This window comes from Passer montanus, unplaced genomic scaffold, assembly GCF_014805655.1.
Source record: "Passer montanus isolate IOZ18808 unplaced genomic scaffold, ASM1480565v1 scaffold1, whole genome shotgun sequence".
Taxonomy (NCBI): Eukaryota; Metazoa; Chordata; class Aves; order Passeriformes; family Passeridae; genus Passer; species Passer montanus.
In genome coordinates, this window is record NW_024356504.1 from 5,558,043 (window position 1) to 5,582,121 (window position 24,079).

A 24,079-nucleotide genomic window follows, 5' to 3' on the forward strand; every position below is an offset into this window, starting at 1 on the left:
GCAGGAGTGGAAGAGATAGGCTAGTTGAAGTCATTGAGAGAAATATGCAATACTTGGTTCTTTCATAAACTAATGTGGCATTTTCCTTTCAGCTGTCCAAAATATGACAATTTTTGTAACATTAGCATAAACTACTAAAAAAAAATCACTTTTTGGAGGGACACCTGGAAATGTTTTGAAAGTCAAAGGCCCAAACTTTTGATTCCTGAAAATAATGATGCATTTCTAGGGTAACCTCAAAATAAAGAGGTTTGCTTGCCAATTATATGTTGTAGCCGTAAATAAAACATAATTTTATTTCTCTTCCAACCAAGAAAAATTATTTGATAACTACTTTTCAGTCATTCATATGTAAGCTAAACAAGTGCACATAAAATATTCTATCCATGACATTACGTGCTCCTTATCACTGTCATAGTAAATGCACTTAGAATTGCTTGGAGATATTTTGAGAATTTTTTTACTTGCAGCTCTTCTCTCCTGTGTATAAGAGGGAATTCAAGGAAGGTTTGAGGAAGTAAAAACATCAAGGTATGGGATGTATTTTAGTGTGGTAGGGGACTTTAGGTGTAACAAATTTGAGTGTGTCTGTGTCTCATGCTTGTGGCATTGTGGTGGGGCTTTGGATGTCTTTTTCAGCCTCATTAATGGTGACCTTTGTGGCCCTTGGCAAGCCTTAAAAGTATTTCCACTTTTGTCAGCTGAGAATGACTTTGCTCTTGTCAGCATCTTGGAGGACTTTCAGACTCGCATGCTATCAGAAAAACTCCCTCCAGACAGCACTCCTTGTGAACAGAGATGGCTTCAGCTGGGCTGCTGGGTATTGCTGACTACTAGAATGGTCCTAAGCTGCATTTGTGAAGCAGTGACAGCCTTCCTTGTTTAGTATGTTACATAAAGGCTGTTCTGCATTTATTCAAGTGCAACAGATTGCAGAGCTTCTCTGCACAGGTGAAATGACCTGTTCCTCGATGATAACCATGGTTTTTGCATTATGCAAAAGGAAACCTGTATATCCACTCATGTGAGCTGAATTTTTTGTCTGGATCATTTGTTTGGTATTTTATCATTTGAATAGGTATTTTAATGTTGTGCAGGGTTCCCAAATACAAACATATTTTTCTTTCTTCTTTATTTTCCAAATATAGAAGTTAAGTACCAAATTGCTGAAAATAGAAGCTAGGTAGGCCAATTTGCATCCATGGCAGGTGTTGCTGTCTACTTCTCAAATGTTGTCTCTGGTGTGTCATTAAGCTTAGCTCAGCAGTGGCTGTTTCAGAGTGTGCACATGATGAGCAGGCACACTGTGCTGTCATTGCTGGTACTTAGTCCCTTTATAGGCAGTACCACTCTTCTGACTTTATTAAAGGGAAGCTGCTCCTGTTTGCAGAGCTTGTTTGTATTTTCAGCATTAAAAGGTTTATGATAGGATGGCCATCAGACAGAAATTTCCCATGCCAGGGGCGGCATAAGGTGTGATCTGCTTGTGACAAAATCAGTTGATGCTCGCTTTTAGTGGCAGAAGGATTGACAAGGGGGACAAGGGGGTGGAGGGGCTGCTTTGCAAAGAGCCTTAAAAGTTTGACATCTAAACATGAGCTATGCCAGGGCTTGTCATCGTCAGGTGAGGGGATGGAGGGGCTGCTTTGCAAAGAGTCTTAAAAGTTTGACATCTAAACATGAGCTATGCCAGGGCTTGTCATCGTCAGGTGATGAGAGCTCTCCCTCCACTCATCCTTGCAGCAGGTTTTGGTGTGTTCAGAGTGCAGGCCTTCCTTCAGCCTGTGCAATGGAGGGGTCATCGTTGGCTGCAGGCCAAGAGAGTTAATTTCTGCACTTCTGTTTAATGAGTTAACATCAACCCTAATGCAGATTTTCATTCTGGCTTAGGTTGTTGGGCATAATAATAATATCCAGATGCTGTCTTCCATTATTTGAGCATTATTTTCCCATTCTCCTCAGCAAGCTGTGCATTACCCAGGCTTGATGGGGGTGTTATGTACACTAAGCACAGCCTTACAGCACTGCGGCCCCACCAGATGCAAGAAGCGGTCCTGTAGACAAAACCAGAACACTGACAGCTTGTAAAGCAAACTAGAAGTTGCACTGCAACCAGGGTAAATATTTGACTAAAAAATGAGCCAGTGTGTAAGGCTGTGCTGTAGAGACTCATTAGCCATATCTGAAAAGAGCTCTGAAGGACAATCCTATTGATTTTGTTCTTATCTTGATGACCTTGTAGGTTGAGTTAATGGTTTCTGAACTCAATTGATGAGTTTGCGTGACAGTTCTGTTTGTCTCCACTCAAGGAGAAACGCAAGTGGTGTAGAGTTGAAAAATAAACCCTTGTGATTTTGTTCACTCTCTTAACCTTCAATATGTCTTTTAATTTGCATGGGTGTTGAATCAATGTAAACATAGTATAACTGTGTAACCTAGACAAGACTGAAATGTAGATCATCTGCATTAAATTACTTATTTCTCAAATCTTACAACTTGGAAGTCATCTGGAATTACAATAGGCATCATCACACTTGGTTGATAGACATTTTTAAAGAAGCTGGAGTTTGACAAGGATGGGAAAAATGAGTCTGGTCTTACTGATGTAAAAACCAGGCTGTTTCTCACCGTGGTACTCCTGGTGTGGCTTGTAAGGCAGAATTTTTGCGTCTCTGTGGATACTTGTACCTGGAGAGGAAGCCATTCCTTCGGGACACTAGGGCTGCAGAATCATCTTGGGGAATGATCTTTTGTGCCAGATCATTAACTGATTTAAAAATTGTCACAGCTTCTGTAAATCCAGACATAAAAGCAAGCATGCAGAATTTCATGTAGCTACTGCTAAGATACATCCTGATTTTCAGTTCCCACGTAGCATAGTGAACTTCACCTTCATACATAACGTTGTTAAAACTTGGATGTTTTATAGATGAAGAGGCTGTTGCTCTCTTGTAAATGTTAACTAGGAGAGCAGTCTGCATAAGATCAAGAGGCACTAAGGGATAATGTAATTGGTATTTTTCAAACAACGGTATCTGTTTCAGAATGAAGATTCATGATAGAAAAAAATTAGACAAAGTAGATCTCACAGTTTCAGCATAATTAAGATTTTTGCCAGTGGTTATTATGGGAAAACTTTCTTTAATATTTTACCCTTACCCCTTTGAAAGTTTTGATGTCAGATGAGTAGGATTTTCATTCTGCGGCTACTTTATTAAGCTCTGATTCTTAAACTTCTAGCTAGCAAAGAGAACCAGAGCTGTAATTAGCATTTACCTGTTTTTTTTTCCCCTTTCCTGTCCTGATGGAAAGATTCATAAGATAAGGGGAAATTTTGTTAAAGAATTAACTGTTTTGTTCTTACTAAAAAGTTGAGAAAATAACCCTAATAAACTACATAATAATATGTAATTACATAAAAGATATATAAAAAGTAAAATGAGGTATAGATTTAAATTATGTAAATAAATCTGCTCCTGGTAACTTGCTCATTAATATTTTCTTCAGCAAGGTGGTTAAGGGTGCTTAAGTATGACATACTCTGCTCAGGCAAGGAGCAAAAATAAAAATAACAAATTTAGAGAAGGTATAAAGGGGAAATAGGGCTTGCATTTTTACAGGTTTTTTTTTCATTTCAGGTCAAGTAAAATTAGTGATAATATGTAGAGGCTTCTCTATAAAAATTCCACCTACTGTGACCAGTATTAAAGCTCTGTTTTAACAATATTGACAAGTAAACCCTTGACCTCTATATGTTACTGAGAAGAAATCTTTGAAATAGTCTTAGCAACATCCACTTGATTTATTATTTGAAGATGTCTGGGAAGAAAGCTTGTTTTAAGGTTCCTGTATTAATGAGCTAGTCTCTCATTTCATGGGCCAGTATAATTTAGCACAAATTTTTTATATTGCCTTTTTCTTTCTCATTTAAGTGCCAGTGCTGCTAACTCTGCACTGCACAGAAAATGGTTTAAAGGGGGTGTAGACCACTTGGCTGAGAATTTATTATGGTCTGTCTTTTTATCTTATCGTGTTACAGAGAAGAAATGATGTTGTGTTGCTTTATGTTAACATGTAACAGAGAGAAGATGATTTAAGTCAAACAGTAGCCAAGACTGCAATAATGAAGTTCACATCAAGTAAGGTAGAGAAGATGAAAGAACATGTGTCAGAGTACTGTAATATACTGAAAATTGATAATAGCTTTATTTTGGTAAGCTAAATTTCTTCTGGCTATTCAACACAAAAATGAGAAGTACAAGATGAATAAAGAATTTGGATTTTGAATTTGTTTGTAAAACTAAGGAATATATGTCATAATAAGACACAAGGCCTATGCAAAATGGTAATAAGACTATTCCCAGGTGAGTATTACTGTCTATTCTGCTAAAAGAAATGTTTTGTCTGAGTAAGAGGAGCACAGAACATCTGATGTTATATGCTATTACAGCTAGTTATAATACAAAAGCACTTTTTGGTCAATATTATATGAGAGAACCTACAAATTGTATGAGAGGTCTTTTTGTTTCCTCTCATGTTTCAGCATCTGAAGATATGAAATTATTTCATATTCACCTTTCCAAACCATGATATTATGTAATAATTTCATTTTAATACAGAAGTGGATTTCCTATATCACTTTGACTGTGCAGCTTCAGAGAGTACATGGAGCAATGCAGGTATTTAAAAAGCCTCGTAACTGAATTGCTCTTGGAACTTTTATGTATTGAATGTTTTTAGTCACAGTATTTTGAGTTGTGATCATTTAGTGATAAGAACAATGTCTCCTCCGTCTCAGAGTTCTCTACAAAGAATGAACTCATTTCACATAGTCTGCAGGGATTTTGGTGAGTGGCTGTTAGCACTATAGATGGCCACTTTTCCTTGTAGATTGACTTAATGAGTATAGGTTTAATGAGATTTCTTAATAGTATTTTTATGCTCTAGAACTGTATATATAGATCCATCTGTTACTAGATATAACTTGACCTTTGGTGGACTGTGTTATGTATATTATCTGTGATCTGGAACTTGCTTAAGCAACAAGCACTGCACAAGCAGAATAGCAGAGTTGTGGAAATCGTAATTTCGTGTCTCTGTTTTGAAAAGAGGTGAACAAGAGGTAAATTCTCTGATACAATTGTGTTATGTTAATTTAATATGCTTGTGACACATTTTTGTCAGTACATCAATTAATTTTTTTAATATCTTTTTGGTATCATCAGCTTATATGTGCATACTTTTAACTTTATCACAACATGTTCTTGAAAAACTGGTTAATTGTATCAGAGAACAGTCCAGGTTAGAAGGGATCTTGAAAGACCATCTGGTCCAAGCTTTCCTGGGAAGGGTAGTCATGATGAGATGATCTAGCAGCTTGTCCACATCTTGAGACCTCCAGCAAAGAGGATTCCATCATGATCCTGGGGAGGTTGTTGCAGGGAATTCTTCATCTCACTATAAATTTTTCTCCTATCAAGATGAAGCGTCTCCCAGTGTACTTCACACACCTTGTCTTCTCCCTGTGGATCGTCATGGAGAGAGAGCCTCCAGCCTCTTTGTGACTGTCCTTTAAGTACTGAAATTCTGTTATGAGTTTCCACCTAAGTCTTCTCTTTTCCACAGAGAAAATTCCAACTTCTTCAGTCTTTCCTCATACAGCAGGTTCTCCAGACCTTTGACCACCATTAAGGGCCTTCTTTGGACCTCTCTGCTCTGTGCACATCTTTCTTGGTTTGTAGGGACTAGAACTGTACAATGTGCTGTGGGTGCAGCCTGACAAGCGCTGAGTAGACTGGGACAATTACATCTCTATCTCTGTTTATAAAGCCCCTGTGGACTGAGGACTAATCTTAGTTAAGATTAAACATATTGGTTTTTTCATACTGAGATTTCAAAGTGATTGAAATGGCCAGTGTTATGTTGTTTTGCAATCTCTGTGTTGGGATTCTCAGCCAGTAATGTCAGATGTGGTTTTAGTTTTGTGCTCTTCTTTATATGTGAGTTATGGATGGATGGTGTCCACTCCTCTGTAAAGGAAAAGCAAGGATATCTGTCTTCCTCAGCAAGTGGATGTGAGGTTGCAAGATGTATTCCTCTGCTGGTCTTTGTCACTCTGTTACATATATGAAAATGGAAGGCTATGTGAAGGATAGTGTCAAAGCTGCTCTGGCTCTTCCTTGCTTCTCAAGTTTCAGTCTTGCTCCAAACCTGGCTCTGGTAAGGAACACTTGTCTCATTAGTCAGTTTTTCTCGTCAGGAGCCAGCAATGCTGACTAAAACAAATTAACGGGAACTGTTTGGAAGGGGTACACAGAAGAGTGCTTTTGTGCCTGACACCAGAGATGTCCAAAACCAAAATACTGAGTTACCTTTTTGCTGATTTCTTAATGTGGAACTACTAATATTTCACAGTTCTGTTGCTGCCAATCTTGTGTTTATTTGCAATTATGGGAGAGAATTGCTTGGCTGAAGGATCAGTTTATTTCCAAAGATGACAGACATTTTCTGTAAGGGTCCTTTTCTAGGTTCAGGAGGTACTCGTATCTTTGTTGTGATATATTTGAGAATGGCAGTCCTGTGCAGGTTAACCCACTAAAGACAGAATATGCTTTGGTGGTCTATTCTTCACACTGGTGTTGAAGGATGTAAGCTTTTGGCTTGGAGGATTTGACACTGAGTTAATTATGCAGGCTTTTCCTGTCTCTGAGTTATCTTTTGTGTGAAACCTATATAGTCTCCTTTCTCAAGTAGTTATTTTCTCATGTACAACATATATTTAATGATTTGAGATGCCAAATTAAACACTCACTTACCTGCATGTGTGTTGTTTTTTGTAGAAGTCCAGTCAGTTTTACTCTTTCTCGAGTTTCCGTCTCAGGAGCAAATATTTTAAAGACAATTCTTAAAGATCTTATTCTATGTCTAAAAAATATGAAATAGAGTAGAGGAAACATAAGATTAAGTTATTCTAAGATAAACCATTTCTGTTCATCTTTTACCAAGTGTGATTAACCACTAAATTTTCCCCTGAAATCAATGAAAATTAAAGGAGATACCTGACACGCTCAGTAGACCAATGGGCATGAAAACCTACAAATGTGTGCAAAATACAGAAATAGTAAGATTATATCCTTATTAAATAATTGTAGATACTTTGAAAGCAGGTGAGGTTGTTTCTTGTACTGCCCACTCACTAAGTGAAGTCACTTGTTAATGTACTTGTTTTGACCAGCAATGTTGTAGAGCAGACAGCAAACCCATGCTACGCAGTTAATCTGCCCAGAAAATACTTAATTTATATAATCCATCTATATATTTATTTATATAAATTTATCATTTATCATTTGTTTCTAAAGGAGACATAGAAAATATCTTATTGGAATTTTTAATATGTTGGTAGCCATTATGATCTCTTTCCCAGGTGTTTAGTATGGTTCTACAGCTGTCAAAATGAGCAGACTTCATAAACTGACTCATTTACAGAAAATGGCCCTCTGCTCAGTTCAATTAAAACTGCCTTTCTAAACTTTCAACTTTCTATTTAAGAACAAAATTATTTGGTTTTTTTAAACTGCCACATATTGAGTGATATCCACCACTTTTTTCGCTGAGCCCAGAAGACCAGACATATGTATGCAAAGTGAGGGAATTATTAATGGTAATAATTTCATACATTGGTAGAGACATGATGTATTCTTTTATCCAGAAGACATTTTCAAGGAGAGAGTCCTTTTATGTTTAAAAGAAAAAGTAAATTGTTTCAATTCTCCATTAAATTTAAGTGCTATGGTAAGGGAGATACTGGCTGTCCTGCAGAGTCCATCTCATTCAGTCATCTCATTTAGGGGAGAGAGTCCTTTTGTGTTTAAAAGAGAAAGTAAATTGTCTCAATTCTCCATAAATTTAAGTGCTGTGGTAAGGGAGATACTGGCTGTCCTGCAGAGTCCATCTCATTCAGTCATCTCATTTAGTTCATCAGGTCCTGGATGTTTGTTTTTCGTGTTTCCTTGTGTGCCAGTGCAAAAAGCTTCCCCGGTGAACTGGCCTGCTCAACAAAAGCTGTCTGGTAGTGTCACTTGCAAGCTGGGCACATGTAAGCCCCATTCACTTTGGTAGGTTTTTCCTGTGTTTTTGGGGGGAATCCAGCCTGTCAGGGCAGCCTAAATTAGTACTGTATTAGCAGGGGTGATGGTAACTGTGGTTCTGTACCATTCATTTAAAGGGAGTTTGGGTTGTGATTTCTTTTAAGGGCACCTCAGACTTAAACTGAGGTGAAGCTGAAGAATTGCAGAAAGACAGCTGGCCTAGTTTTCCAAGGACACAGTATCTGCAGTTTCTTTTGGCTTCTCTGCAGTTTCAGAGGATCAGTGCTTTGGGAAACTGGGTTGAATGGCAGATAATAGTGAAATAGCCCTCAGGAATAATCATCATATTAGGGAAGGCTTAGTCAAACGGCTCTACACTTTGATATTTTTTATTTAGTTAATAATAAAGTTGAAATAACCTAATTTGAATAGTATTTTTAAATTAAAAATGCATATGCATGTCGGTTGTATTATGAGTAATGTGATTCTTATCTGTTTTCTGTATGACGATTAGAAGCTCACTTATGTTTTTATGGGAATAAATCTGCATCCTGTCATGCATTGCAGTATGTTGGTACTTTGCCAAAAGGGTGGCAGACTGCAGTGCTATGAATCTGTTGAATTCCAAACAAACTCATTTCAAGAAAATCAGAGAAAATACCTGCCAGTCTTGACTGAGCAAATCCAAATTACTTCAGTCTATGATTAATTAAATTAGGTTGCTTCACAATTCATAACTGGTGCCTGGAATGACCTTACTTAATGCTATCAGTGCTTTAAATGTACCCCCTTACAGAAAGGATGTCCTCTGTGAGCATGTTGTCCCAAATGGATGAAATGGGTACATCTCAGATGCCCTGAAGGAAATGCATACCCAAATGAATGTGATGAAAGGCAGCTGAGGTATCAAGGAAGAACCTTCAAGGTTAATATTTCAAAATTAGTATTTGATCCAGATTGAGAAAGGCAGGATGTCTTCTATACAATGCAAATAAAATGGAACATATATGTGATATGTACAGAATGCTTATAAAATATAACAGGATTCAAAATTAATGTTTCAGGATGGGGCAGTTGCTCTAAGATGTTGCTGTGGTTTTTGAACTGTAGTAACATAACCTACACAATTTCTGTGGTGCTTTTAGAACTGCTAGCTTTGGAAGCTGCAGAGCAAACTGATGGAATTTTCCATTGAAATAAATAGGTGGAGGTTTGACAGCGCAGCCACTGCTGCAGTGCTGTTCCTGGAGTTGGGGTGCGTTGTTTTTCTTCTATCCGACGCCTGGGGATTTTCAGCCAAGTTTCCGTGTATCTTGCACTTGCTCATGCACAGCTTTGGGAGCATGTGCTTGTGTTTGTAGTAGATGTATATACGTATGGAGTCTCAGAAATATTGAATGACTGCGTGCATCTGTGAACCTGCAAACCTTTGGGGAGGGATTATAACAGGTGTAAATATACTTCTAATTCTGATGTGTCTGAACACATGCCATCTCTGCAAAGCCCATGTACACAATTTGATAACTTTGTGAAAAAAGAAGGCTGGCAGCCAAGAAAAATTAACCCGATGTCTTTGTGTCAGTTAAGTAGTTTAAATGACTTTCACACCTAAGGCTGAAATAAAAATGAGCTACTACTTGTCACCATGCTCTGAGAGGCTGGTCTCTTTGTTGAGTAACAACATCCATCTGCTTCAGAAAAAAATTTCCTATAGCAGTCTGTGTCGTACTACATGAATCCAGCTGCCTGACCACAGAAACAATCTGCAGTGCAGTGCAGATCCCTTGGTCAGCATCTCACAGGCATCTTCCATGTCCAAAATAGCCCTGGCTTGGGTTTTGTGCTGGGTGGTTCCGTTCCATCAGCTTTCTCCCTGCCCGTGGTCTGAAATGTAGTTATGCTGATGCAAGAGTGTATTTTCTTTCCAGCTGGCTTTGAAGTGGGTGCCATTGATCTGATATTTTGCAGCTATGCTGAAACCCAGACTTCAGGATGAGCTTTTGTGCAGTCCTGGGGGGAGGAGAAAAAAGGGGGAGAAAACCCCAAAAAATCCGGCTACTAACTCAAGCATCAGCATAAAGGAAAATAATTTGGTATGCAGGAAGAGAAAACAAAGGAAGATAAGCCAGTATGATCATAGTTATGAACAGTGGAGTGTGAATTTAAGTAGAAAAAGGATAGATGGAAAGACCAAGAAAAGGAAAACTGAGAAAAAGTGACAAACAGAGAAGGGATTGAAGGGTAGGGAGTTTGTGAAATGTGCAATTCCTCCCCAGCTTGAAGAGGCTGTGTGGGAGAAGATTGGAGCCAATATACAGTCTACAGAACAGACAACTCACTTCACATTTACAGAGTATGGGTAGAAATTAAGTTTCTTGGCTTTGCCCATGAAACAACTCAGCCCCTGAAGGCAGGAGACTTTCCTCAGCCTGTTTTATGATTCTGGATGCTCACAAATGCTCAGAGTCATACTGTGTCATACCTGCCCACAGTTGAAACACCTGGCTTAGAACTAGGCTGTACAGACTTCTACCCCTGTAATTTATCAGAAGTGATTTCACCTGCAGAACTTCCTGTTGTGACCTGCCATTAAACAAGAATGTCCATTCAGGAGGGAGGTGGTAAGTTAAAATGTGAACAGAAAGAGATATTGATGTTATGGACAAATCTTCCAATAAGATCTCTTAATTAGTGAGCCTGTGAGTCATGAATGGTGTTATTTAATGTAGTTTAGTTTCTTTTTTCTGTTTCTTCTTGCATCAGGATGCTGTGCTTTTCATAACTAAATACTCAGATGGTAATTTGGAGTCAGTTTGAGCTGCCAGCTCATCTTGCAATATACCTGGATGCATTGCTTATTTCTTATACCTTCCCTCAGTAAAACTGTCTTGATGCTTTTTTACCTATGTTCAAACTGTTCGGATATTAGTCCCTGCAAAAAAAAAAAAGTTTGGTTTGTTCAGCATGGGGGGTAAAGGGTTTGTTTGTTTGTTTTGTGGGGTTTTTTTAATAATCCCTGAGGCTCTCAGTCACTGACAGGATTTGAATGTATTTTTAAGCTAAATAATGTCTCAGAAGGCTGTATTGAATTTGCCTTTTCATGTTGGTGCTAATGTGTTCCTCATTTTTTATTGTTAATGCAACATTTTTGTGGCTGTGACCCACCCTGCTTCTATTTGATGACTTGCTAAAGCCTGTTATCCATAACAACAGAGGATGCTGACTAAAAAAAGTTATCCACTGGAAATTTTTATAGCACCCCTCCCATGGCCTTTATAGGGTTTTCATATTTCCAGTGCCAACACAGTGGATTTCAAGTGGATTTCAAGTTAAACACAGTCTTTCAAGGTATTCACCATAGTGAAATCAAATAATTTCCATGGAAATCAGGCAGTTGTTATTACTGGTGTAAGCATACTCCACAATATGCTCCCCTGTCCAAGCTGTAGAAAGTTCTTTCAGCAACCTGAATCTGTGTACCCTGCTCCCTTTTCCTCTTTTTCTGAAAGTGCTTATGCCTTTACTTAAGGACAAAACCTTCCCCAACCTGACCGTGCCCAATTCCTTGCATCACAGTTGGGAATTTCTGGAGCATGAGTGTTGCCTCTTCCTCAGTGACAGAGTGCTTTGCAAATGGCACTGGGCTGGTGAGTCTCTGAGGGTTTTGTTTGTTTGGGGTTTTTTTGATAGTGTGTCATCACTTTCATTTAGAAAAGTGCATATGTCAGGAGTAATGTCACTGGGATCTATCTGTTGGAATGGAATAACTGCTTTTCGGCTCCAGTGAAGATGACTGAACTGAGTAAAATGTAAGTAAAATGATCAGAATAGAACATGCTTAGTAGAAGAGACTTGTCATAATGAAGCAGTACATAGCACATACTTTCTTTTTGACTTTGAGAAAATTACAGATGCTTTCATTCACTTTGCATAGAAGTTAATGTATTTGTCACAGTACAAGTTGATGTATCTGGTTTTCTTATTGCTTACTTGAACTATAATTTAGGTCAAGAATTCTTTCTTAATGTATGTCTGGAGAACTGTTGGTACTGTGTAGCTTGATGTCATTTTGATACCTCTCACCATTATTGTAATACACATATTAAAAACAATCAAGTATCTTAGGAACTCTGTCATTATGATAAGTACATATACTTACATAAATATGAACTTGGGCAGCAAATGCTGGAGAAGAGATATATATGACTGTTAAAATGTTGCCACTTTCAAATGTATTGTTTTTTCAATTCTCAATTTGTATGAAGGTTGTACAGAAATGCAATAGAGTGTGAGAACTGAAAGTTAAGAGTCTTTCAGAATCTGTGTGCCGATAATAAAGAGGAACGGGTTAAAGGTGTCTCATACATGGCATGGGAAATATAATTTTCTCCGGTGCTTTGGAATACAAGATCCAAAGCGGAAAATAAGTTCATCATTCTCTCTTTTCCAACTGCACTGAAGTAACAGCTTATTGGGATGACTCCTAAAACATTTGCTGTCATCTAGACATTTTAATGACAAATTCTTAGATCAAAGTAGCAAGTGAGGTGGGACAGTGGTGATTAACGGCTTGAACAAAAATAGGTTTTACTGTGTGTTGATAACTGTAATGTCATGCCTTAGATATTTGTTAGGACTTTGAAGGCTGCATACCTGTAGAACTGGTTGCAGTCTTTGAGGCTAGAGAAAGATTTAAGAATTTTTCTGTGAAGATTCCTGCTCAGGGGGAGAATTAAACTGACATTAAGTTCTTATGGCTGCACCATTTCCCATCATGACAAAGGTGCATGTGTTAAACAACATGACATCTGGTTGCTACGTATGGAAATACTTCTATGCTTCATAAAAAGGGGAATATATTTTTCATCTCACCAGTGTCCTGGGAGGAGCTGTTGAAGTTAAAATGTCACCTTTGAGGATATGCTGTAGGTAAATTTCTTTTTTTTAAATACCATAAACTAGAACAGGAATATTGTTTTATTACTTCATCTAGCATTCAATATAATGCCAAGTTTAATGGGTGTATAGGCGCTTGTGAATATGTGTGTAAGTTTGATACATCTATGTGAAGTAGATATTCAAACAGAATTTGCTTCATGTAAGTAAAAGTACAAGATACCAGTAAGAGCTGGTAGGTTTTAGTGGTCCTGTCACATGCATTTCAAGAATATGTTTGCCATGAGGCATCTGCATAATCGGGGGCAGAGTTAAATACTGCTTTTCTGAATTGTCCTGGAGCCAAACGTAGTGAGGGATGGGTGACAGGAAAAGGAAAAGCTGTAGTACATATATGACTGTATGTGAAGATGTCTTGGTGGAGGTTAAAATTTAAGAGTTTAGGAGAATACAGTTGCTTGCCTCTGCTTTGAATGTGTGTCTGTTTGTACCACAGTCCACTGTCATTAATTTGATGAGGGGGAAAGACTTAGAGGAGGATAATTGAACTCCTTTGATAGAATACTTTTCTATTCTGAGATGTTTCTTGAAAGCCCTGATAGTTCATCATGTTTTGTGAAATTTATCTACTGCGAAAGGGATTTAACTGTTACCCACTGGACATGTGCTTGACTATGTCTTTTGCCTATTCTGTGTACCTGTACAGTACGATCAGGTTGTTCTACCTCACCTCTCACTTTTGTTTTCCTCCTTCAAACTGGGATGATTCTTGGGGATTGTATTAAGTGCAGTGTATTAAAACACTACTCAGGCATGGCCAGCAGATTTCTCAGCATGTTTGACAGGGCAGCAGTATTCTTCTGACAAAGTTAGTTCACCTCTGCTTTGGGCCCTGCTTTGAATTTTAGAAGCTAAGTATGGGTGTTTTGGCATCACCACGCTTAATAAAATGTGTATTCCTGATCCTTTATTCCAATAAATAGGGAGGGGTAGTTGTTTTCTGTTGAATAAAGGTCCTTCCTTTTACATACTAGTCATTGGTTTAGGTCAATGTCTCTAGAGGGTGTTTCTAGTTCATTAGTGTGGTATTCCACATATTATAAATTCATTGAAGTATTAATGAAATTCCTTCTATCTGAGATCATAACAGTAGCATTTTTTTTGTTGAAAACGTGTGAAAATATTAGGTGTACAAAGTTGAGAATCAAGAACCATGATAGGTAATAAAATACAATAAGGTCAAACCTTAGCAATGAAGTTTTGTCTTTTTCTTAACTTTTATATCATTACCCAATATTGCCCATTTTTTTTTCTTGACTGCCCTTTAGTGAACATTTCCTGTAACAATTCTATATGTGGCTAGTCTACAGTGCACTGAAGAGAAAACCTTGAGAACAAGAACAGCAAGAGTTGCTTGTGCATGAAAAGCAAAGGACAAAACTTAAGGGATCCAAGCATGGCTGTGCAGAGAAGCCTTTTATGAATTTGACAGTAAGATGCTATTGCTGTTTGGCACTAAGCTCTAAAGAAGTCCAAACTGCTACATTTTGGACTTCTTGGAAAGATGATTTTTCTCAGTGCTTAATCCAAAAATACAGCACATCTACAGAGACTGTCCATTTCTCTTGAGTCACATCCTGACAGTACAATTATCCAAGTTTCTAATCAGCCAAAATACAAGCATGTTGTATTCCAGTCTGCTAGGGAGCCCGTATCAAAGCAACATTGAAGGGGGGGCAGACATAGAATCTAAGTGAAAAAAAATCCATGTTTTGGGAAGATGTTTTTGGATTCTTGGTGACTTTTGTTTGTTAGTAAAACATTTTAGCTGAGATAATAAGTAACCTATTGAAAGTTCTCCAAATGTCACTTCTCCTGTGTCTACAAAAAAGAGAGAAAATACAGAGGGGAAGAATCTAAAGTACAAACTTCAGTTTAAAAAAAAGACACCAACTGAGCATCTTGGAAGTTGAGCTGTTCAGTGTCAGCTTTTCTTTCTTTGACTATAAGAGCTGCTTGTGAATGACACCTGAGTGCATTTGCCCTCAGATAACCTCTTCAAGAGGCCTGTCCTTTCTTGTAGCTCTGTGGTTCTAATATGCATACTTTTGTGGTGTCTCTTTCTCTTCCCCTTGCTTAGATGTGTGGTGTGGGTGTGACACTTGCAGTGAACATTGGACCACTGTGTTCTGGAAGGTCAGCACATCATAACTTTTTGGAAGCAAAAATGTTTGCTTTTTTTTTTAATATACTAGTGGCTTTTTTGCCTATTTTGCTTTCATCTTAATGTTTTTGCTTTCTTTTAATCTCTCCTTCTGGTGTATTAACCTTTGTTCCTTCATTGTGTTCTTCTGGCACATAGTATACTGCCTTTAAACCTTCCCCCCACACCTTTCTCCTCTGTATTCCACTTTCTCCTTTTTCTCTTCCAGCCCTTCATTGTGTTCTTCTGGCACATATACTGCCTTTAAACCTTCCCCCCCACACCTTTCTCCTCTGTATTCCACTTTCTCCTTTTTCTCTTCCAGCCACCAGTCCTCACCCTTGTGACTCCTGCATCTATAATGCAGGAGCTGCATGACTGCCTCAGACTGCTGTTCCAAAAGGAGTTGCTGTTGTCCCGCTTTCCTGCTCACCCCCAGCACCTCTGTTGTGCTGCGCAAGTGCATTGAATGCCCTCAATACCCAGAGTCCATCATGATCGTAGTGTGGGGGCCTTCCGTGCTGTTATGGAGCTCTGAAGAGGCCTTCTCAGACAAAAACAAAGTCAGGGCATCTCCAAAATCTTGGGACAGTGGCTGTCAGTTGAGTAGATGGGAGTTAGCATTGTTTAAAGGGTGGGGAAGTGAGAGTTGCAGTTAAAGCTGGGAGGGTTTGTGGTTGGAGATCCCATTTTAGATGTGAGCTAGGGGGCAGGCTGACACATTAAATCTGAGATTAGGGTGTCCTAAAACCTTTCTCTGAAACCAAGGTCTGGCCTTCCATAAGACAGGGTGTTCTATGCTGTTAAGAAGGAAATAGAAAGGAGCTATGGCATGTTAAACTAGATAAATTGTTAAAACTGGCACATTTTCATGGTTTTACAAGGAGCTATCAAACACTGCCAAAAAAAGGAGACCCTGCAGTTATTGAGCAAGTAGAAGGGGTGAGGGAGCTATGCCTCCCGTTTGGGGGAGTTACAGTCCCTGCTGTTTTGTCTTGCTCTAATGCATAAACCTACCACGTGCTTATGGAATGTGTAAGACTCTTCTGCAGCTAATGGTGAAATTGTAAAAGAAAATCCTTGAGTCATCACAGAAAATGCAATTATTAATATTACTGTCAGCATGAGAGAACAGAGTATATATTGAGAATACTGGTCATCTTGTGAAGTCATCAGAGTCTATATAAAACCCACATAAAATTTCACAGAAGTTTGTTGTTGCCAATTCCAAGTGTGCAATGAGAATGAGTCACATCTTCCAAGATTTGCTTAAAAATCAAAGAAGTTTATTTTTAATTTGGTTTGATTTTTATTTGCCTTTTTATGTCAAAACTGATTAGTTTTTTCCACTGTTCTCAATGCCCACAACCCATTTTTCCTTTGTTTAAGAAGGGGATTTTTCTAACTAGAGTACCAAATATTTCAGGACATGTAACAAAATTATGTAATTACTGCTAACTCATATTATCAGGTAATTATAAAAGTAATCCTGCTTTAGTAGAAGGGAGGAGAAGGAGGCTATAGAATAAAATAAGATTGAGCTGAATTTTCATAGGTGCTGTTTTGAGTAACCAACAGTCACATACAAGAGAAGAGTGTTGTCACTGGAACAGTATACTTTATTCAGGACTGGGTGCAAATATAATCTTGTCACAGAAATTCTGTCCAGTATTTCTAGAGGCGTGGAAATTTCTTCCATTAAATTTGCTTTTTAAAGTCATCTTATACTTGTCTTCTCATTCCTTCACTTTTGTAAAAAAGCAAATGAGAAGATGAATTAAATCTTTATATATTTAACACAGAGCATTAAAGTGGAAGGATTGGATGCAAGATTTCTTCTGTAATCTTTAGTTCTCTGTGAGGAATTATCTGACGTAACTGCAAACTGTATCAGGTAAAAATCTCTTCCTAATGATGCTGGATGTCTTCTCTCTCTCTTTTTTATTTTTAAAATTATTTTTAATAGCACTCTTTCTATCAAGTATTCTTACTAGGATGTGCTTGAAAAAATTCCTTTGAGTGAGTCAGAACTTCTGTGCAGACTCCAGCTGAGGTGTACTGACACAGCACATCCCAAAGTGAGGGGCTGCAGATTAGAGAGGTTCCACTTTGTTTGAAGTTTGATCTCAGTCCCAGATTTGAGACTGTGTGCCTTTTCCCTCTGTAATGTGAAGAGGGATATTTTTTTCTTTTCATAGCAAAGGTTAATTTTAATTTTGGGCAAGTAGTCTGTGGTCAGTGTTACTGGACAGTAGGTACTTGCCATGGTAGCAGCAGCATTCTGAATGTTTTTATTGTGTGTCTATTGGTCTTGTAGGTGACTTTTGAGCTAAATAAAAAGTCACAAAACGGCTCCCTGTTTGTATTTTTTTAAAAGAAGTCTTTTGTGTCAGAGCAGATGAATTCAGCTGTAATGAAATGAAACATGGGAAGATGAAACATTCACTTTTGCAAAACTTGCCTACCCTGTATATTTTCCTTGACGCTTGTATTAGTTCTGTAAGGAGTTTTTCTCTTACTGAAAGATGGGCAGCTAATTTAAAACCAATTGCAGGACAGATATACTGAAGTATATTAACTTTAAAATTTTACAGAAGTGACTGCTTTCTCTTTTTTTATGAGTTTTTTACCTCGAATTAAGGTGGCACCAGCTGCTGCCTGTCTGCATCACTTGTGCATAGCCTGGAGAGGTGTCATTCACCAATGGGAGTGAAGTAGAGTGCCCCAGCAGCTTTGTGGAGCAAGCCTTATTTCTCAGCAGCACAAGTTCAAACCCTACTCAAGGCTTGCACCAACTCAAAAAGGAGCTTGTGAGAACATTTCTTTTGCTAGATCCATTGTGCAGAACTTTCTATTGTGCTGAACTAACTGTAGAAGAGAAACATGCTTCTGGGTAAGTAATTCCATGTGGAGGCTGAAATCTGTCTTTCAAGCAGCTGCATAATAGAGTGCTGTATGCTTGCTCCAGCTGTATGGAAGCAGAAATGTTTGCCTGATTTATTTTTAATAGCAATCCATTAGTGAAAGCTGTACTCATTTGCTGCAGTTAAGGAACAGAGTAGTCAAATTTGGAAATCTTAGCACTGTGGGTGACTGTGATCTATTTTTTTAGATGCTTTTTATCTTTGGGTAAACTGCATCAAAGAAATACAAATGCCAAAATCAGCATTTGAACTTTTTTGCCTGTTTAGATGGTAATCGTGACATTTTTTGGAAGAAGGCTCTGAGTGAAGTTTTTTGTTAATCAGTCCATTGAAAGAATGTATTTCTTAAATATGAAAATAAATATTCCTTATTTGTGAACCCACTGGTGGTTCACTGTAAAAAAATTAATGCTTAATTATTGCATATCTTTAATTCTCTTTTATCATTATGCTGCTAAAATCTGTTGACTAATATTATTTATATAATAGTTTTAATAAACACAAATATTAGCAGCATTTGAAATAGGGAATATCTTCAAGTGTATTTTAAAGAAGAACTTGAACTTATTAAGTTTCTGAATTGTTAACGTGTTGCAGATTATACAGCATTGCTGAACTGCAGTGTTAAAATGTGCATGATGCATTCAGAAAGTTCCTCTTAGAATGCCTTGTTAGGTCAAAAACATAAATGCTCTCTTCTATCCTCAATGTCCTGTTTATAGTTACATGATTAGCTTGTAGAAAAAAACTTTAATTTTTTGTTTTTCATTCAAGGCCACCTTGACTGAAGGAATGTCATTGTTAGTTTTTCAGCTGTTGAAATAAATAGTAATAGAATCCTAATTTTCTGTGATTTGAATGTTTAAATTACTTTTTGTTCTGCGTAAGCATGATCATCCTTGGTATGGAGTAAATTACAAAATTACATCTTATTGGATTCCATTGCTTTTAAAACGACTATAATGTAATATTTCTCTCTTTTACCTAAAATGATGAGTGATTATTGACCATAATTTTTTCTTACTGCTGCCTTATTTAACTTTCTAAAAACAACAAAAAGACCTGGAGAGGTGCTTTTGTGAGGCAGAATTTAAGATGAGTGCAGAATTTACCTTAGTCTGGTTGAGTTTGAGCTTTCAGCAAATTAGGTTGCATGTTTGTATGTGCTTCAGGGCTGTTAATACAATTACTTCATAAGTGTTTATCCCTTGTCCTTTTTCTCTTCATCTATGTGTCTGTGACATTGTTTCTATGTTTTGTTTGATGATCATGATTTTATACCTTGGGTGCTGGTATTTTGTTGTAGGGAATTGCTTTCTGGTTTTTCTAGACCTTTGCTTCTCTGTCACTTTGTATGTTCAGATACAGTTACAACAGCAGTTTGCTGTGTTGCACAGAAATACATGTTACAGCAGGTTTAGCAGAGAAGCCTGAGAGAAATCTGGTGATTTGGTTGTTCCTGTTGTTTATTTACTTGATTTCAGCAATCTCCATTTGGAAATGTGTTAATTCTGTCTGAAATTGGAGCAATCCACATCTTCTATTCAGCCTCAAGATGCTTTGTTAAACATTACCAGATACAGTTTCTCTGTGCTACCATTGTCACAGTAATTTCCAGATTTACATTTATCTTTGGCTTCCCAGTGGCTTATCTGAGAGCCCACAGAGCAGGCTACTCTGCAGGGCAGTGCAGACAGCCCAAAAATCTTTGGTCCATGCTGGTCAGGCATCATCTGCCTGCAGCTTTGGCTAGTAGGTGGCAAGCCCAAAAATGCTCTGCCAGCTGAGGGAGAAAAGGGAGAGTCCAAAAAATGGTGTCCAGCCTTTGTGGACAGTTGGACTGGGATGAAAGTAAAGGAGAAAATTCTGTCTATTCAGAAAGTGGACGACAAAAAGAAAAAAGAAAACCCCAATGAACAGCAAACCCCCAAATGAACCAAACTCAACTAAACAAAAAAGTTCCAGTTTTAACCCATCAGAACTGCTTTAATCAGAACATGCAGCTCTGTTACACTGAGAGAATCTGTTAAGGGAATCCTTGGAAAGTTGTGCACCAAATAAGGTACAAATTTTGGCAAGAGCTGAGCAATACAAGTGCTGGCAAATGGGGGCAAGCATCTGACCTGTGCTGGTACCAGTGACTGTCTTGACCCTGCTGTTGAGGGAGTGGGGACCAGAACTGAGTCACAGGGACAAGAGACAGCAGTGGGGGTCAGCAAGGGTCGTGCAAAGGGAGGGTTTGAACAGGACTCTGAACTTGTGGGAGGTGTCTTGTGGGAGTAAAGAAGGATAATCCATACATACAGAAGTAGTTTGCTGTCACTTTCCCAAGGATATCTTCTAAAGACAGTAATTTAAAAAGGAAAGATGAAGCCACACATATAGGTAAGCAGGAATTACAGTAATGCAGCACTGGTAGTGAACAGTGTGCAAACAAAATTGGTGTGAAAGGTTTGTGTTTAGATAGATGAATATCCCAGATGCATGTACAGATTTCTTGATTTTGCACAGGAATATTTGGGTTTTTTCAGTACTTGAAAATTTGGCCTTTGGGGAGAAGATGCTTTTATGTGCTGTAATACTGAAATATGCTGTGAGCAAAGTTGAAAATATATTCTGTGGCTGTAGAGAACATTGACATCTTTTGGATGACTTATTCAAATATTCTTATGGTTGATGGTGTATACGTATTTGAATAAATTCAGGAAAGATTCATGAAAAGCCATTTCAATCCAGCACTACTGTAAAGAAACAGAAAAATCTAATCATTTCATCACTTAAAGCTGCTTAAACCTTCAGGAGAAAAAGCGTTACTACTTAAATTTCAGATGAAAGGAGTGTTTTGTGAATTCATCTGTGTCATGTATTCATACCTGAAATAAAATGAGCCATGATGTACTGCACTTTCTCAGGAACATTACATAAACTTCCTTGTTCTAAAACATGCACAAGTCTGAAATGTGCAAACAGAAATGAAAGAAACTTTGCAGTAGTTTCTCCACAAGCAGGAAGCCTAATATTTACACAACAATCAATAGAGTAAAGAACATGGAGACAAGCAGCACTCTCTCCTACAAATGTTGGTTTAACTGGTAAAAGAAGGTAGGATCTATCTGAACAACAACTCACTTTTAGCTAGACCTGTTTGGTTGGGGCTGGGTTTGGCTTCAATTCTGCAGAACCTTGTTGGCCATGGTTTGGAGTTGTGCAATTAAAAGAAGGGGTTGTTTTTCACTATGTTATATTTGGAACAGTTTTCTCCTGCTTTAATTTCTGGGATTTTGATCAGGTCCTTCAGTAGTGTTTTGCTGAGACTAATGAAGATTAGTTAAAGAAAAATCTGATCCTGATACAGCTCACTGTGCAGAAAAAAATTAGTTTCTTTTTGTATGATTAATTTACATATTTTTCTAACTCTTTGCCATCATGTTTATTTGTTTGTCCTGTGTGCCTTTAGGGAGATTTTTGTCCTCACTGTGGGAGGGAAGGTAAAAGTGCAACAATGCAATGACCTCAGTGCAAACCAGAAAGGGACAAAAAAGGACAGGGAACAGTATGCTTTTATTTCTCATTATTCCCTGACTAGCAAGCCTAATGTTATTATCTCACAATAAAAGTTGGCAGTTTTCAGTTCAAGCAAAAAGTTGCTGAATCCAGGAACCTCTAAGAGGAAGCTAAACATGTGTTTTGTTTTCATTATCCTTCCTTTGAGAACTCAGAAATGTTTTTCCCTAAGTTCAGTGGGTAGGAACATTTGCTGGTCACATGTGCTACCTACAGAGAACGGCTTACAGAAAAACCTGCCTGTCCTCAAACCCCTGGAAAAAACCTGTCCAATGGAATGAGAGGAGGCAACTGGGATATTGGGGCTGAGCTAAATTTTTTGGCTTTCATGTCCATGCAGAACTTCATTTGTATTGCTTTTTTTTTTAGCATCTTCCTTGTATGGCTGTGCTTGTGTAGTAATCGTATAAAAAGAGAGTTTTATGTGTAGCTAAGCTACTACTTCTGAAGTGATTTTTATTTTTTTCCCTCTGCTTTTAGAAAGTATTTACACAGTAACTAAAATGTATGCCCTTGGTGATGCTGTGATTTATGCTAATGTGAAGTTGATAAGTATGGAATCAGATTGTTCTTTGTAGATTCTGATGGGGAACCTGGAGAAAGACAAGAGCTTTCAGAATGGAGGAAAGAAAATTGCTTTTTGAACTCTTCCTCTTTGTCACTGTACAGCAATGCATGCACTGTTAAATGTAAAGGCATTTGTCCAATGCAAAAGAAAGCTCAAGTCTTACTATACCTTGCTCCTGGTTACCTGTCTTTCTTGTTCAATGAAGCAATCATTCCTACCTTTCACCAAATTGCACAAACCCACCACACTGCTTAACAGCTTGGAATGGTGTTCTAAGCCTGTGGAGTAGCCTCTTTTGATTGATTGAGAAAAGGCTGATAGTAGTAAAACCCCAGAACAAAACAGTGCCCCCCAAAAATGCTAAACTTGTCATATAGTTCTGTTCAATTTAAAGTACTCTTTGTTCATTGTTGTAAATAAACTGAATTAGAATATATCCTTGTATATAATATATACATTTAAAAATAGGATTATAAGTATTGCAGACTCTGGGGTTTTAAACTACTTTTATGTTGCTTAAGATGACTTAGGAACACAGCCCTACAGGGTTATTGGGAAAGTAGTTCTTGCTGCCATGGATTGGAGGCCTTCATGAAACTAAAGGGCACAAGGCAGTAGTTACAGCAAGTGGCTGTCACATAAGTCAGGCACAGATCAGCTTCTCCTTTAAAAAGTTCTATATATTTATCAAGCAACATCCAGTGATTGCTTTTTGAAAGGAATGTGGAAATATATACTTTTGTCTACATTCCTTAGCTTTTTAGATTGTTGTTTTTTGTGGTGGTTTTTTTGTTGTTTTTGTTTGTTGGTTTTTGGTTGCTTTTTTTTCTTCAGGAGATTTTAGGTTTACTTCAGGGTACATAACAAATGAGAAGAATTCTGAAAAGGTGGCTAATTCTTAATAGAGTTTGGCAATACTTCCAGGCCAGCTGTTAGGCTGATTCATGGGTTTTATTTCCAGTGCAAAAATGAACCAGTTTTTTGATATTACCAACTCATTTTTAGTGACTTGAGATACCATATATTAAAATCTGCCACCATGTTGTGGTGGCACAGCTGAAATAGGTAGAAATGTCAATAACAGGTGTGAAAAGTAGTTCTGAAATGGTCTTTGAAAACTTAGCACCAACTTCCTAAAATGCCAGGTAGTATGACAGCAGAGCAAGAAAGCACCTGAAAAGAGTAATTCAAAGTGTTTAAAGCTTTTGAAAAGATTGAGGAATAAGGATTGACTCAGTCCTATGGTTTAACTGAAAAAAGTAATTATATGCTTGTGTGATTTTGATGGCAATGAAGGAGTAGCTGTTCAGCCAGTAAAAGAGGTAGGGAATAGTGGGAGGTGAGGGAGAGAGGGTGTCCATCTCTCTTTCCCATTCTTTTTACAACTTAAGGCATCTGCTGAGCTATAAAGCTGGACAATCAAGTTTTAGAATGTTCCCTGTGACTGTTGTCCTTTACCCTGAAATTTATCTTGTAATGCTGGTGTTGTTGGAAGCTTTGCTGCCTGCTGCAGTGGGATGAGGGGCTGGCCTCTGAAGAGGTATGTTGTATTTCTGAGATGCTTTGAAACAAAAGGCTGATCACCACCTCCACTGCCCATCAGTTGCTTAATGTGCTGCAGGTCACACTCTCACAGGTTTCATCCTTCTGCTCAAAGTGCCATGGCTGGCTTGTTTAATGTTTATTCTTTACTCACAAGATTTCTCTGAGGCTAGTGGCATTAATCTAATGGACAAGGGCATGTGTGAGAATAGAAATAGGATCAGCAATCCACAAAATCTGGTCTTTGTCCAGTTTAAATGGAAGATAATTCATAAATTGGAGGGGGTGTTTTCAT

The 24,079-nt window shown here is 37.9% G+C and overlaps 1 protein-coding gene across 11 annotated transcripts in view; it reads left to right on the forward strand.

Moving 5' to 3' along the window:
* Window positions 1-24,079, forward strand: part of ZNF385B (zinc finger protein 385B) — a 158,610-nt gene that overhangs the window by 52,097 nt on the left and 82,434 nt on the right. Inside the window, exon 1 of one of the 11 annotated variants that reach the window (XM_039702506.1) lies at window positions 8,100-8,114. The exons of 7 other annotated variants lie outside the window; for them this stretch is intronic. The gene's annotated coding sequence lies outside the window, so the exon portion shown is untranslated. Of the gene's footprint in view, window positions 1-8,099; window positions 8,115-11,670; window positions 11,735-17,972; window positions 18,080-20,444; window positions 20,496-24,079 lie in introns of those variants that run through there. 3 more of the 11 variants (XM_039702523.1, XM_039702571.1, XM_039702534.1) reach the window with 3 other exon arrangements.